The sequence below is a fragment of the Melitaea cinxia genome, chromosome 12, assembly GCF_905220565.1.
Source record: "Melitaea cinxia chromosome 12, ilMelCinx1.1, whole genome shotgun sequence".
Lineage (NCBI taxonomy): Eukaryota > Metazoa > Arthropoda > Insecta > Lepidoptera > Nymphalidae > Melitaea > Melitaea cinxia.
The window spans coordinates 9738318-9755122 of NC_059405.1; the positions used below are offsets into that span (position 1 = coordinate 9738318).

Consider the following 16805-nt stretch of genomic DNA (forward strand, 5'->3'; position numbering starts at 1 on the left):
AAGCTAAACTTAAAAAAAATCCTCTTGCAGAGAGAAAATGTCTAATAGATTTAATTTGAAAACAAGCTGTTTGTCAATTTTATGACATCAATGTAAAATAGAGGATACGTCATTAAAATCAACGACAATTGTTGTAATTGTTGTATGAGTACATTTGTACTCGTACGCAAGTGTTCATTATGCATTAAATTAATTAACGTTATGTCGGTCGCGTGCTCTCGCCTTTGACTCACCAGTGACCGAGGAAGACTAGTGTAATAAGCAGAGCAATAGAAAAAAAGCGGATACTCTAATTGATGGACGTTTACAAGGTCCTGACCATGAGTGATTTCTGTATAAGTCCATACAAGATATTTTAAAACTAAACTCATTTAGTCTATTATGATTTCGTGCTTCATTTACACGGATGTTAGATTTGCAAATATATCTGTTTAATGAAGCCAGACAACTATTTCATTCTTTAAAAAAAATTACTCATTTTGTGATACATATATTACAATAAATTTATCTTGTAGTATATATATTATATAAAAAAAGGATAACATAGTTCCACTACGCAGGAAATACAGGCCGAATACGGGCAGCAGCGCCAGCAGCGTCTTCGGTGCGACAAAGCCCCCGCCTGCCCAGCGTGGTGTCTATGGGCAAAACACATGGTTCACGCCATTTTTGGCGCGAACTTGTGGAGGCCTATGTCCAGCAGTGGACTGTATTAGGCTGAAGTGATCAAAACTATATCTACATAGGAAAATTTATTGCTTTTCCTCCTATGACAACCCAAAAATAAAACAACATTTCCGAGAAATCTATACAAATAAATTGGAGAAAAATTGGAGTGTCTGTTTGTAATATTAAAATAACCGCTTTTTACTAGTATACACGGTACATATACCAAAATTACATTTTTTATAATTTTTGTATGCTTTATCTCTGTTTGTCGGTTTGTTCCAGCTAATCTCTGAAACTACTGGACCATTTTTGACTGGACTTTCACTGGCAGATAGCTGATGTAGCGAGGAGTAACTTAGGCCTTTTATTTTAGAAATTTACTTATTTTATAACTCTGCGAACTGAACAAAACTTTACTGTTAAATTCCACGCGGACGAAGTTGCGGGTACAGCTAGTTTAGAGTATACATAGACTTTATCACCGAGTTGCACGAAACAAAATTAAAATTTAAGTAGAGATTAAACTAATTTAATCACAAGAATTTCATACTATTCTTGCGATCAAATTAGTTTAATCACTACTTAAACTTTAATTTCTTTTCGTGCAACTCGGCGTATGTCACTTACAAAACGATATTTTTTGTTGATCTACATATTCTTTGCTATTCTAATATAATATTCTTTAAATAAGGATAAGACTTTTATATGATATTTCGTTTTAGGGGGCGTCCATAAATTACGTGAGGTGTTTTTTTAAATTTTCTGTGCCCCCCCCCCCCCCCGGTGAGATGTCGTGAGATTTTATTCAAACCCCTCCCCTATCCCTCCAACCTCACGTGAGATTTTTCAAAATGTGGGTTTCTTACGTAAACGCGTTAGATTGTTATTGTAAAAAGAAAAAAAATTGCTTCGTGCTTTTATTTACGACTAGTTAAGACTAGTAATCAGACACAATCAACAAATCAGACAGTCAGTAGATGTATAACGTCGAAGTATGAATTAAATTATTTTCTTTCGAACGAATTAGTGAATGATATCAATCGTATTACGATTAAGCTTAAGATTAAATTTTAAGCATGTACAATCTGGATTAAATGGACCAAAATAGTCTAATTACGTGATGTTTGCCGAGGCCCTCTTCCCCCCTTAAACATCTCACGTATTTTATGAACGCCCCCTTATTTTTTTGGGATGCTATTCAAAGAATATTGGTAACCCTATCAATTAATTAAAAATTAAGTAGACTGCCAACAATACATAAAGAATTAAAAGTATAATTTTTATTAAATAGAAAATTTCTAATTTTGCAGAAACCTAAATAGGTATTAATGGAGAATACATTTTAAACTTTTTTTTCTTAATAATTACATTATCCATGTGAAGAAAAATCTTTGTACCCCTTTTTACGAAAATTGCGTGGACGGAAGAGTATGAAATTTCGCACACTTATAGTTTAAATATACATACTCGTTAGATTATTGTTAAAGTCTGTGGTTAAAATATGATCGAATTTCGACAACATGGTCTAAGATTGGCTAACCGAGCTGATGAGAGAATGAAACATATTATAGAATAAATTTAGTATATTAAATAATATATTAAAAATGAGTTGCCTAAAAAAATCTCCTAACTCAAAATATTAAATCATTAATTTATTAAACTTTAAAGATAAGCTTTATTTTATACGGTTAATAATAATTAAATAATTGTTTTGAGACAAATTTTAATGTAATAAATTCGTAATTTTTTTTTAATATGACTTGTAAGAGATTCAGAATTTTAACAAAATAGTCAAATGACCGATATATGACTCAGTGGCATCCCATATCGTTGATTATTTATGGGGAGTAGTGCGGTTAGTAATTGCGGTCGGGACCTCGCCACACGCTCGTTTATCTAATTACCGACCGACAGGCGCGCGACGGCGCGACCGGCTGCACGTACGTGTACGTTTGAAGTACTCAAGCAATCGTACAATATTATCATAAAATGCTCTTTTAACCTTTTTCTTCATTTTTGTTTCAATTATACTTTTTTTACATAAACTAATATAACTTTAAGAATTATTTTAAAATATGGTTTTATTTTAGTAATATAAACAATAGACCATATTTAAAATAACTGGTTAAATTTAATTATCACAATATTATTACATAATACGTTGCTGTTCCAATTAAAATTATTTATCAAGGAGTAATTCTGTTAATCTTAACATGCTATGCCACCCCACTACGCTAAAATGAATACTACACGATGTTTTTCTTCTTCATTGGTAGAAAGTTTAAACACAAAAGCGACGAAAACTAATACAATCTATCCCGTTATTTACTAATAATGCTTACGACCTTGTGTCAACAATTTGTAACATTCATTGTTTCTACTTGATTGATGCTTTCGTTTTGAATTTCAAGCGTTAGTATTATTTGGCATTTACATAATTATATAATCAATTAATTATTATTTACGTCAAGTTTTTAGTGTCAGCTATGGCCACTTTTAAAGTAGGAAAATTAAAAAATGTTACATAGAAAACCTACACCAAATAGAACTTATGCGGTAGAGCTCAACAAAAAATATGTAACTTGAGGAAAATAATACTGTTCCCAAATTGAACTGTGTTCCTGAAGTGAGAAAGGTAGGCAGAGATTCTAGAGATGCAATACGAAGAGCACGTCACGCGTTTGTTATTCTCCTACTATTGCAGACGTTCTTAGCCTTATTTAGTTTGCCCTATTAGTATGAAAAAAAAAATTAAACAGCGACCAATGCAAATATTGGTCATTAGCGAGAATCTAACTTATGACCAATAATACCAAACTAATATGAGTACCAGTACTGAGTCACTGTGCCTATAAATAAAATCTTACAATTTTATTTTTTATCGTCACATAATTTTTTATTGCGTTTTCGTTTTGCGTCAATCATTCTGCAGTAATGTATCTCAAAACTCGTCATAGTTTACAGCGATTTCGTAAACCGTGGCTGACGCGAATGTTAAGATATCACATGATCTGTTTTATTAGCTCACATCTCACGCTACGTTTCATGGAAAAAACAACGAATAAACTTGGATTAGTCAACGACAATTTACTTGCTCGATCAACTGACAATACTTATTACCTTACGTAAATTATGAAGTTAGTAAAGTACTAATAGACAATCAGATTGATTCTTCTAGACGGTAAGTCAAATTTTTACATTTGAGGTGTTATCAAAAATACATACACACATATAAATAGGTATGTGTTAAATTAAACGCTTTCGTCATTTATTATGGTTTTATACTTTAAATTGATTAAAAATATCGTATTCGAGTTCTATTGTAAACAATTAGTAATAAATGAAACTGTTATAATTCTAAGGAATCCTTTGAAAATAAAAATATAAATTTAGTAGGGATACGACTATCGTTGTTACACAAATTAGACAAATCGATATCTGATCGACATATACACAAATTGTCGAACTAGTTAGTACCAAATGAGATCACTGAAACTCTCTAAAACTAACTCTTAGCTCTATCCGAGTCTACGATTGCTGATAAATGTAAATAATGATCTAAGGAAACAACCACATTTAAGTAAAACGCAGAACGAATACAACTTTCTTATTTTCGATACATTTTAGTAAAACGAGATAGTTATGCAATTTTATGACATAAAAATCTTTATTCAAATTATTTATCATCATGAAAAGTTACTATTTAAAATCGTTTTGTAAGATCAAACCCTTACAAAAAAAAATGATACTAGCATAAATAGGCTCTTTTACAAATTTCATATTGCATTTACTTAAAACTACCATTCACTCAGGTTCACCCATATTATGAATTATAGTTACAAATTGCAACATACTTTTAACTAATTAGTATTTTTGTGATGTTCTAATTATATTGTTTTAGACTAAAAGTTCCAAATAGACAACCATATGTTTTCATCAAATAATGGAAAAAAATGCTAATATTTTATTGTAGTTATAAACAAATATCCTTTTATTCTAAAGGCAAAGGTTAGGCATAGTTTCTTAATTCCCTCACTGAAAAAGCTATATTAGGTTCTTACGTATTAAATTGTTCGTTTCGTTTGGTCAGAATATAAAGTCGATTTTTTTTTAATATATAATATATTTAATTACTCAAAGTATGTACCATTGCTATCTGCACTTTTGCTTGAAAAAAACTACTCGGACGGCAATCAATAAAATGTTTGAAGGCAATTTGAACTGCCCCATCGGGGTTGAATTTTTCCCTTGCAAGAAGTTATCCAAATTTCGAAAAAAAAATGGTAATCTGTTGTAGCAAGATCCGGAGAGTACGGTGGATGTCTAAGACGTTCCAATTGAAGCTCCTCTAATTTGGTAGCCGTCTGTTGTCAGTGTGTGGTCTAGCATTGTCCTGAAGTAGCAGTGGCGTAGAGCGATTGGCTAGTCTCGGTTGCTTAGCAGCTAGCTTTTCCATCATGGTTTTCAGTTGCTGAAAAAGACATCTGCCGTAATTGTCTGGCCAGATTTCAGAAAGCTGTAGTGAACGAAACCGGCACTAGTCCATCAAACGCTCACAAGTAACTTTTTTTGAGTCAATTTTCGCTTGAGGCAGGATTTGGCTGGCTTGCCAGGATTCAGCCATTGTGATAAATGCTTCCAATTATCCTACATGATTCACTTTCATCAATGATTTGATTTAAAATTCCTTTATGATTGTGCCGGTTGAGTAATTTAACGCAGCAATCTAAGCGCGTTTGTCGGTTTGCTTCACTCAATTCATGAGGTACCCACCTTTCAAGCTTTTTTACCTTCCCAATTTGCTTCAAGTGGATTAAAACAATTTTATCACTAACATCGCAGCTTGCAGCTCACTCGGACGTGGTTTGTGATGGATCCGCTTCCAAAATAGCCTTCAATTCTTCATTATCAGCTTTGGTTTCCGGCCGTCCACGGGGCTTGTTCTGCAAGTCGAAATTTCCAGAACAATACGTTGGAACCAACAACGTAATGTCGTTTCTTTTGCGACACCGCAGTCATACATATCATTAACCCTTCGAGCCATTTCTGCAGGACTGGTGGACTGGCCACGGTGGAACTCGTATTCGTAAATAGCACGATATTTCAAGTTTTCCATTTTGTAAACTAAGTGACGCAAAGATGAAAAACAAAACAGGAAAAAACAAATGAATTACAGTTTTTGAAACGTAAATGTATGAGTAAATAGCTGTATAAATTTGAATTTGAAGTTCTTAACCAAAGAGGAAATATTTGATATCAAAGTGGCTAGTACGACATAACGCCAATTTAATATGTAAGGATCTAATATACTTATAATATACTTATTATTATTTAATATTGGTAGTTCTTACATATTTTACATACTTAGTGCATTTTACTGCCGCAAAACTTAGGTATTAGGTGTTGGATGTGCTTCAAGTGCTAATAGTATTGGAGAAACAGTATTATGCTGAGACATATTCATAAAGTGTAAATATTTTACGTTGATTCGATGTAAGTAATAAATAGGTATGTATTATGTTACGTACGTTTGGTAGAGAAAGGCGAACAAACTGACATACTAGTTACTGTATTATTCATAACATTATAATATTTATTAATACATTTTCAACGTTTTATATATCATTATAATGAAACAAGTTTTTCGGATTTTATGATGGTTTATTAAGTTTTTTAGATACCCGACGTTTCGGATACTTTACAGTTACCATGGTCACGGGAGTACGTATATAACTATAAATTCTTTGGTTTATTACCTAGTTACAATTAATGGTGCGAACTCATGGGTTTTTTGCCCGTAGTCACCACGCTGGGTAGGCGGGTTGGTGACCGCAGGGCTGACTTTATCGCACCGAAGATGCTGCTGCCCGTCCTCGGTCTGTGCATTTAAAAAGCCAGCAGTTGGATGGCTATCCCGCCATCGGTCGGCCTTTCAAGTTCCAAGGTGGTAGTGGAACTGTGTTATCCCTTAGTCGCCTCTTACGACACCCACGGGAAGAGAGAGGGTGGCTATATTCTTTTGTACCGCAGCCACACAGTACAGAGTAATGAGATCAACCGACTTAATATAATAACAAAATAATTATTAAGGATTCCTAAAAACTTAAAATAAAACCGTTTAGCCCCACCCTAGGTGGGTAAAATAACATACGTGGTGTGAACAAAATGGCATATCAAGATTGTATTGAAAATCATGCAACTTACATTCAGAGTTCGCACGTAAAACATTTTGCCTTTGAGGAACATCTGCCTATGATGCATGAGCCCACCTTTTACAGTTTATGCACTTTAGCGAGTCCACTTTTGGCTTAGACTTTGAATACGAGTAATGACTTGTAAGGATTAAAATCGGTTTTATTAAAGTCGGAAGATTGCGATGACCATTGTCATCAATATATGCAAGGACAATCTTCATAATTGCAACAGCTTGATTGTAAGCTTTTATGGAAGAGAAATCACTGTCACTGTAATAATCCAAATGTTCGAAATCTTTGTGGAATATTTCTTAGTCACAGGTACAGGAGCAGATTTTGCTTTAGCTCCTTATGTTTGTTATTGTAGTTAACAGTACAGTTGTCCGTTTCTTAAGTGGGTAGTTCCTTTCTGTAGAGATTTTTTTCTCAGCCTGGCAGTTTGTTTCTCTAGAATAGTTGCGGGTAGATTGTTTAATTATCTGAAAGACGAAAAGCATGATTTGTCAAACGACATACTATGCGATTTTGTCCGAACAAGCAGTGTGTCATTTTGTCCACTATATAACCTTCAGCAATAAAACCAGTGTGCTGTGTGGCTACGGCACTAAAGAATTTAGCCACCCCCTCTCTTCCCGTGGGTGTCGTAAGAGGCGACTAAGGGATAACAAGGTTCCACAACCACCTTGGAACTTAAGAAGCCGACCGATGGCGGGATAACCATCCAACTGCTGGCTTTGAAATACACAGGCCGAAGACGGGCAGCAGCGTCTTCGTTGCGACAAAGCCAGTACTACGGTCACCAACCCGCCTGCCCAGCGTGGTGACTATGGGCAAAACACATGAGTTAACGTTATTTTTGGCGTAAACTTGTGGAGGCATATGTCCAGCAGTGGACTGTATAGGCTGTAATGATGATGATAATGATGAATAAAACCAGTCATAATCAACATAATGGTACAAAAAACCAACGCTAATAAAAATATATGAATAAAGAAAAATACCTATTTTTGCGAAGAAACAATATCACCATGTGTAAACTCTAGTGTAATAATTGTGTTTGCTCGCAAACGAAAAAAACCGACTTCAATTACATCGACGAGTAATACAACGTAGATCGACGAAAAAATGGTCAAGTATCACGCGTTATTAAAGATTACTCAAAAAGTAATTATCAGATCTCGATAAAATTTATATGTTACTATATGATAAACATCAGCTTTCGATTAAATTAAAAATTATCAAAATCGGTATACCAAGTAAAAAGATATTGCGGATTTTCGAGAGTTTCCCTCGATTTCTCTGAGATCTCATCATCAGATCCTGGTTTCTTTATCATGGTACCAAACTAGGAATATCCCCTTTCCAACAAAAAGAGAATTATCAAAATTGGTACATCCAGTAAAAATTTATGTGGTATAATACAACGTAGGTCGACGAAAAAAGCGTCAAGTAAAAACGCATTATTAGATATAACTTGAAAAGTAGTTGTTAGATCTCAAATAAATTTAAATGGGACCAATGGGCTATTTGACAATGTGAAAAATAAAGTGTAAATTGCTGTTATCAGTATATATTATGAGTTTAAAAGTGGTTATTCATTAGTATAAGTTGGAAAAAATAATTAATTAATTTAAAAATCAATAAATACAAATTCATTTTTTAAGCGTATGTCACATGACACAGAACGTTCCTGACTGGTCGAGTTTATGATGACGTCACTTGCCTGTAACCTCATTTACCTGCTTGTTGTGTTTATTTGCTTTCGAATTTGTTTTAAAAGAATATCCTATTTTATCCATTGTTTTTGTGTGATTTATAAGCAATATTTTACAAATTCTGTCAGCTTTATCATGGACAACGATTTTGTAAAAGCAGACAGCGGAAACCTGCCCCAAGTCGACGCAATCATGGTCGGATTATTTTTCAAAAATAAATCCGAATTCTTTGCTTCGGAACTAAATAATTGTGTTTGCTCGCAAACGAAAAAAAAACCGACTCCAATTATATCAACAAGTTGTAGTAGTAGTCTGTCGTACAACGTAAGTAGACGAATTAACAAACGCACTAGTCGTCACTACGATTTTCGAGAGTTTCCCTCGATTTCTCTGGGATTACATGATCAGATTATAGTTTCCTTATCATGGTACCACACTTGGGATATCTCCTTTCCAACAAAAAAAGAATTATCAAAATCAGTTATCAGTTATCAAAACAGCAAAGTAAGTATAATGACAGTTCAGCGGTAATTTAAATTTTATCATAAAAAAGTAAAATAATGATGAACTTCACCGCAAGCAATAATTTTCATAGGTTATATTATAAAGGATGATAATTCTTTTTATAAAATTTTGATTGACTTTGTTGTCAGGAATAAAAATAAAAAAAGGTTGTTTTTTTAAATTTATTCATCGAATAGTCTTATTTAAAACTCCCAAATATAAATTAATTAAAACAAACAGTCTAAAATTATCTTCAAGGTCAGAAAAAGTACTATTTAATTTAATTTTTTTCAAGCATATTCATATTTAATATATGTTCATGTGGTATGTGGGTGTGTTTATGTATTAAATGAGCTAAAAAATAGCAGTCAACAGGGATTCCAATATACATCATTGGCTTTTTTATGATTAAGTGCAAAGTATTCTGCATACATTTCATTTTTTAACATCTTCATTTATCCATGTAATGCTCGTACTGGATTCAGACACCTTTGATGGAGTAGCTGTAAGTCAGGAAGAATCTTGTTGCAAAGGATTTTCTTTATATTATTAGCACCAGACGTAGATGGCTTTTTTGGCAAAAGCATAAATTCATTTACAATGGAGAAGTATAACTATACAAAACAGTAGTATTGAGAGGAGAAATAGCTGTATCTCTTGTTAGGGGCTTAGTTTGCACTCTCTTGCTTCTCGTACGCACTTTATTTATCAAATGACACTGGATTGATTTTTCTACTATTACAACAGGTTCTGTTAACATACTTTTCTCACATTTTTGGGATAATTCTGAAATAAAAAACTATTAATTAATTTATAAATTATTTAGAAACTATATGATATTACTGTCTTAGTTAATTGGAATAAAACTCTGGAAGCGTAGAAATAATTTCAGTATGCTGTAGAGACTAAGTTTGCATACTTTTTGTACAAGTTGCGATTGCAGTAGCAGTAGGCTCATCATTGTTTATTATAGGTTGTTGAATATCTTAACTTTTCCATCTGTAACAAACAAACAAGTTTGTCAGGACCTTTAAGTGTAATACTTTTTGAAATTATAAGTCTGTAGTTACAATTTGTAATTAATATTATGGAAAACAGCAGAAATATTGTACCAGTGAAGTGAACTGCACAAGACATTCTGTTAAAAACATTAGTGGTATTATAACATCAAATCAATACAAATTATTTACATTCAGAATGTAATAAATTATTAAAAAATATATAAATATTATGTTTACTTACATCGAAACGGTCTTCACAGGAGAAAATATTTGTACTATTCGCTATGTAATAATCCCTCCGAGAAAGTTGCAACCACTTTCGGCGCATTTTGACATTCTTTGGAACACTTACGAATAGTTTTTATGGAATATTTATCGACGTATTCGTACATTTTGGAACTGCACACCATTTGTAACTTATTTTATTACATAAATCACTGTTATAATAACACTTTCTTTTTTTGTTTGCAACAAATGTATGTAAATGACAGGTGCCACAGATCAGACTACAGGCAAGTGACGTCACCGACCCCGTTGCAGCGCCATATTGTCAAAATAGCGTATTGGCGAGATATTTAAATGTTGTACTTTTCGTTTGATATTTTTCAGCAAATATGTACAAGAATTAAAAAAAAAGCTATTACTGGGTTTTTTAATATCTACTTAATAAGATAAAATGGATTTTGAAAACCAGTCAAATAGCCTATTGACACACACCACCTTTCGATTAAAAAAAATTTGTCGAAATTGGTCCATACGATCAAAAGTTCTGATGTAACATACATAAAAAAAATACAGACGAATTGAGAACCTCCTCCTTTTTTGGAAGTCGATTAAAAATCATACAATCAAGTTTCTGCATCGCACTGCCGAGCGGATGCGACTAGCGTCGACACAGTTTTTGATTTGTTACTAGTCGGACATTTTATATAAAACACAATTTGTCATATTACCCACCTATGTCTTTTTGTACGCCTTTCTTCTATAATAGTTTTAAATCTTAATATATATGAATTACGCGTTACATTGTTTGTCCTCGATGGACTCCTAACTACGTAACCGATTTTAATCAAATTTGCACACCGTGTGCAGTTTGATCCAACTTCAAAGATATTTTATTTTGATTTATGTAATTATTATATTTAATAAAAAAAATAAGGCGGTACGAAGTTCGCAAGATCAGCTAGTTGTTATATATGTTTTAAGCACATCTCTTAAGAAAGTCTACCAAGCTATCGCCCAATAACATAACTTGATATATGCAACATTTGCTAAATCACTCCCTAGTGAATTCACAGCATCGCTGAAAATAAACAATACATTAACTAATGAATAATAAATAATTATAGTTAAATACCAACCTCTTTGGTGTAGTGGTGCTAGTCGTCGAATAAAACACCGACGGTTACCCGCTCAAGATTGATATTTGATTTGTATTAATATTTCTTTCCGGTTTGGATGTCTGTCCTTGTAGGTCACCTCACCGTACCTCGGAGAGCTCGTTAAGATGTCGCTCCCGGTTGTCTTCAAAAATACCTGATAGCAATCGTTACTCATAGTAGTGAATATATCCGCCAATACGCAGTGGAGCAGCGTGATGGATTAAGCTCCGATCCTTCTCCTTTGCCCAGCAGTGGATATTATAGGCTAAATCGTATATATAACAGTAACATAAAAGCTAAATTCGTATGATTTATTTTTGTGTTACCCACACATTAGGAAATTCTAAACAATTTTTAATATCATATCAACAATCTACCGTTCCAGTGGGGATCGAACCTGCATAAACGACTTAACGTGTCGGTGCTTTAGCCAATTAAGCTATGGAACGATGTAACCGCTAGATCGAAATTTTTGATATGATGATGGCGCCACGGTCGCTTAGACCGAATATAAAAATGCCCCGCTGAAACGTTCGATTTTTGATATGATATTAAAAATTGTATTAAAGCTAAATGTGAAATCTAAATGTAATCGCGAATTTTAAAATAAATATTTACTACAAGAAGTTTGTCAATTTACCCGCCACGAAAATAAAGGACAATTCATCAAGACGATTCAAGAGTTCTATTCGCAGCAAATGGCAACGGCAATCGCTTAATGTGTTGGCGGAGACAATGCCTCTAATCCGTGTCGCTGTGAAACCTGCAGGCCTTAACTTGACTCCTACGCCTCACTGCTCCGTTTACTAAGCGACTAAACTCTGTCAAAGTGGATTTCTTACTTCATATATTATACAACTACATGTTCACCTAGTAAATTTTCACCCACATTTATGTGTGACCTGTTACTGTAAAACAAAATCTTTAATTTCTTTATCGAAAAGCAATGATACCTACTGACAATATACAGTGCAATATCATATGGAAATAGTATCATCAACTAAACGTCGTATATTGTATACAAATTTCGGAAGTAATGGTTAGATAACAGAGCGTTGCTTCGAACAGCTGTATTATAATTAGCGTAACAAATTTCGTTATGTTATTATTCATGAGGTATGGCCTCCAAGTTAATGAATGAACGGGCCACGCTTCCCGCCCACGGTAACTCCATTCATACAGGGCCCTGCGTGGTCGCGAACAGCCTCAATGTCGACCTACTACACCACATATTTACAACATAGGCAAATTTGTAGATAATCAATGACGTTGAGGGTCTTTTGATTTATAAAACATATTTCATTGTAATACATATATATATATATATATATATATATATATATATATATATATATGTATATATATATACGAACATACAGATTACAAAAATTTTACCTAATACCTTTACAACAGTTCGTCTTATTTTCACAATATTTTCAGCGTCATAATAAGGGTTATATAGACATACCACGTCACTTACCATATTTACAAACTACTAACAAAAGTCAAATTCTTTCAAATCAGTAAAATGAATGGTAATTTTAAAATAGTAAAACTCCTCTCGTTTTTGTCTTAATAAATCGTGAGGCCAAACGCCAAGTACCTAAAAGTTATAAAAAAAGTATATATGTAATGCCCTAGTCTATATTACGTTAATATTTATTCAGTAATCATTTCATTTCCCAAAAATAGATTAAATTACGTTATTCAACAAGTTGATGTGTAAAGGTCAAAGTCGACACTGAAATGGCCGAGTCCCAAGCTCACCGCCGATTTCTCGGTATGAATGAGACGTTACCAGGATAGTAGGGGGTGGTGTGGGTGAAGGCCAGCTTATCGTGACTATGGGTAGAGGATGACGTCTGTGTTGTCAGGGCGCATGTGCGGCAGGCGTCAAGGTTCAAGGCCATGGCATCGATTTGCAGTGGCGTATCGTTCGCTGCCACGGTCACACGCTGAATCAATGTCGTGAATGCCACTGCCACAGTCGAGGTCTGTTGGCCGTTGCTGAATTTCCCAGTCATAACAAGAGATCACGATAGTTACTTACTTTCATAATTACGAAATTTGACTTAATTTTTTCTTTGCTTGCGTGTTTAAACATTAAATAACACGATATCAGATTACTCGGTTTCATTTACCGCTTTTATTAACGATACCTACTTGTGTTTTATTTACTCAAATAAAATAAATTGATGCCAAATTAACCAATTAATATCACAAAACAAAATTCAATAAAACTGGTATTCGATGTATAAAAAAAATACTTTTTATTCAAACGAGACTTGATTGCGCTTGTAATCCGCCGTAAATAAGAGACGCGTGCACAGCGCTGATTACATTAGTGTGAAAAAAGAACTATAAAAGTTGTAGAGTAGCACTGAAATATTTTAAAATATGTTTTAAATAAAAATAGTAATTTTAATCCTATAAAAATAAATTTTACTTTACTTTGTAATATAAAAGTTATATTAAAATTAGGAGACTTAATTTTTGAAAAAAGAGAAAGAATGAAGAATAAAAAAGGCTAGCAAGTCATACAAATTAAAAAAAGCAAAAGTTCTCAACAAAAAATAGACCATTAGAGCCACAAGTAATTAGGTACAAATAAACAAGCGCAGAAGAAAAAAACGATAAAAAAATATTTAATAAATATTTCAATTATAATACTACTCTATTCGCACACTGATGACGAGTGCAAGTATTGCGAATGCGTGTCAAATTGCGTCGCGCCCACACAGCGGCGTCTGCGCATCCTACCGTCGTGAAACTGCATTATTTTGATAAGGATCATTCATAGAAACCTTAATACTTTCTACATATATAAAGTAAACGAACACCATGGTTATATAAACCGTTACGTTTAATTATTCGATAAGTAGGTACTAATAATTTAAAGTTAATATAACATTACGTAATTTAAAACTGCAATTAACGTCACATTTCAAGCAAGAGTTAGATGGGAAACGGAGTATGGCTGTGTGCGAGCCATTCATGAATTCGCCACCCTTCACCGGGAAGGTAGGGATGGGGGAGCGGGTGTCGGATTCGTTGAGAGGGGGCGCCTCCCTGTTTATGAATGAGGCCACACGTCATTGATATCGATCGCCGCGGCCTCTACTAAGGTTGCCACCGCACAAGGGCACTCCGGACTCCAGCCGTTCAACAGGTGGCCGTTTGACGCAGGCTTTCAGTTTTTCCGCGAAACCAATTATCTGTAATACTTTAACTGTGACGTCATGGCTCTTGATAACCGCTGACGTTCCCTTTTATCATCATTATCATCGATAATTTATCTTAGGCCTTACAATGTAATAACATACAGTACTTGCGAGTTGGTGTTTTCGTATAGGTATAACTCTTATCTCTTCGTTTTGATATATCACGTTAGTATGTATGTGTCTGTATGTATATATATATTTCTACTTACAATTTTTAATATAGGTAATTAACTGAAACCTAAAAATTGAAAAAAACACGAAGTGACGAGCTTCATAATTTAACAAATTAATTATATAGTAAATAAACTAAATTTAAAAACAATATACGTGACCAACTCTTTTCATTCTATAAAATATAGGCAAATCATATGTCTATGTCGCACTCGCTCCAGTTCGCATTGGGAACACTATACCTAGGACAGTCAATTCAGTTAGGTAAGTTCAACTTCGAGAACGAGATCTCTCGCTGAATCCAACTCGGATGGGGAGCGTTCGGGAAACTACGGAAAATCTTCGCGTACAATATCCCGCAGTGTCTGAAGATGAAAGTTTTCAACCAGTGTCTGTTTCCAGTGATAACATATGGATCCGAAACGCGGTCGCTAAATATGGGCCTCATAAGAAGGCTCAAAGTCGCTCAGCGGGCGATGGAGAGGGCAATGCTCGGTATTTCCCTACGTGATAGAGTAAGAAATGAGGAGATCCGTAGGAGAACCAGGGTAACCGACATTTCTCGAAGGATTGCACAGCTGTAGTGGCAATGGGCAGGGCACATAACTCGAAGAACCGATGGCCGATGGAGCGGAAAGGTTCTCGAGTGGCGACCGCGTACCTGGCGTCGCAGTGTTGGCCCCCCACGAGGTGGACTGACGATGGTCAGGGTCGTAGGAAGCCGCTGGATGCGTGCTGCGCAGGACCGGTCGTCGTGGAAAACATTAGAGGAGGCTTATGCTCAGCAGTGGACGTCCGTGAGCTGATATGATGATGATGATGATGATGATGATATCATCATATATATATATATATATATATTAAATACACCAAGGTTAAGATGTTTGCCGCACTTTTTAGAAAAACCTCGCAATTACTCCACATAAATTATATATAATTTTATAGATAATTGCTTGCTCTACCAGCATCAATAATTAAAAAGTTTATTATTGCTTTTATTTTTGTAAAGTAATTAATTATTAAAATTAAATATATGACAGCTTTAATTTTCAAATAACGTCAACATGATTGATGTTCAGTTAATTTTTTACTTATTTAGTTCGAATTTTTCGCACGGGTATTGCTAGTTAATTATTATTTAATATTATTGCAATGCAATTTACTCACGTGTTTTCACATTTTTATATTATTTAAAACATATACCTTTATATATATTATACCTCATATGTATATTTTATCTAAAGACTCAATGCACAATTCAAAGAAGTGTGCGTCAAGCGAAATAATCTAGGGGGCGTGACGTCACTTTAACTCTACCACCCTCGACCCCCTTTAGAGACTAGCCTCACATCTACATCGAAATTAGGTAGAAATAATGTGCTCTTAGACTTATTTACAATTCTACAAGGCGTGATAAATACTTGTTTATTTATTTCCTTTTTCTCCACATTCAATTCCTTTACAAATAGGAAAAAAATATAAAAGTTATTTCTTGCATAATTTGACAAAGGCGTTCTTCGGGCGACTAGAATCCAAAAAAAAATCTTTTAGTTAAGTTTCGTATACTAATAGCAAATTCTTTTTTTTTTTTTTTGAACCAAGTTCCTTATCGCGGGGATTGGATGGAAGCGAGATCGAAAAAAACGTAACAAGACTTTTTCTCGACACTTCTTGCTACGAGTATACCTATTATAAAATTAGATCTCAAATATACATATATGTCATATTTTAGTTACCTCAAACCAATTATTGCTGTGGTGATGATGATTAAATATAACTTAACTTTTGTTTATTTTTATAATATTTATTCATATTTATTTCTAAAATTAAAAAATTATCATTAATAAATAAAATTTATAGTTCCTAAACTTTTACTTGTGCTTAAATTAATTATCCTTCCTTCATCTATTATCTATTATATTCACTTATCCTTCATTCAGTATTTAAT

General features: G+C 33.9%; 1 long non-coding RNA gene across 1 annotated transcript; it reads left to right on the plus strand.

Annotated features, from left to right (window-relative positions):
* Window positions 1-6619: 6619 nt before the first annotated feature.
* On the plus strand, window positions 6620-15854 carry LOC123658506. Its single transcript, XR_006743896.1, has 3 exons — window positions 6620-6713; window positions 8346-8347; window positions 15840-15854. It is a non-coding gene; the product is annotated as an uncharacterized LOC123658506 (long non-coding RNA).
* The last annotated feature ends 951 nt before the right edge of the window (window positions 15855-16805 follow it).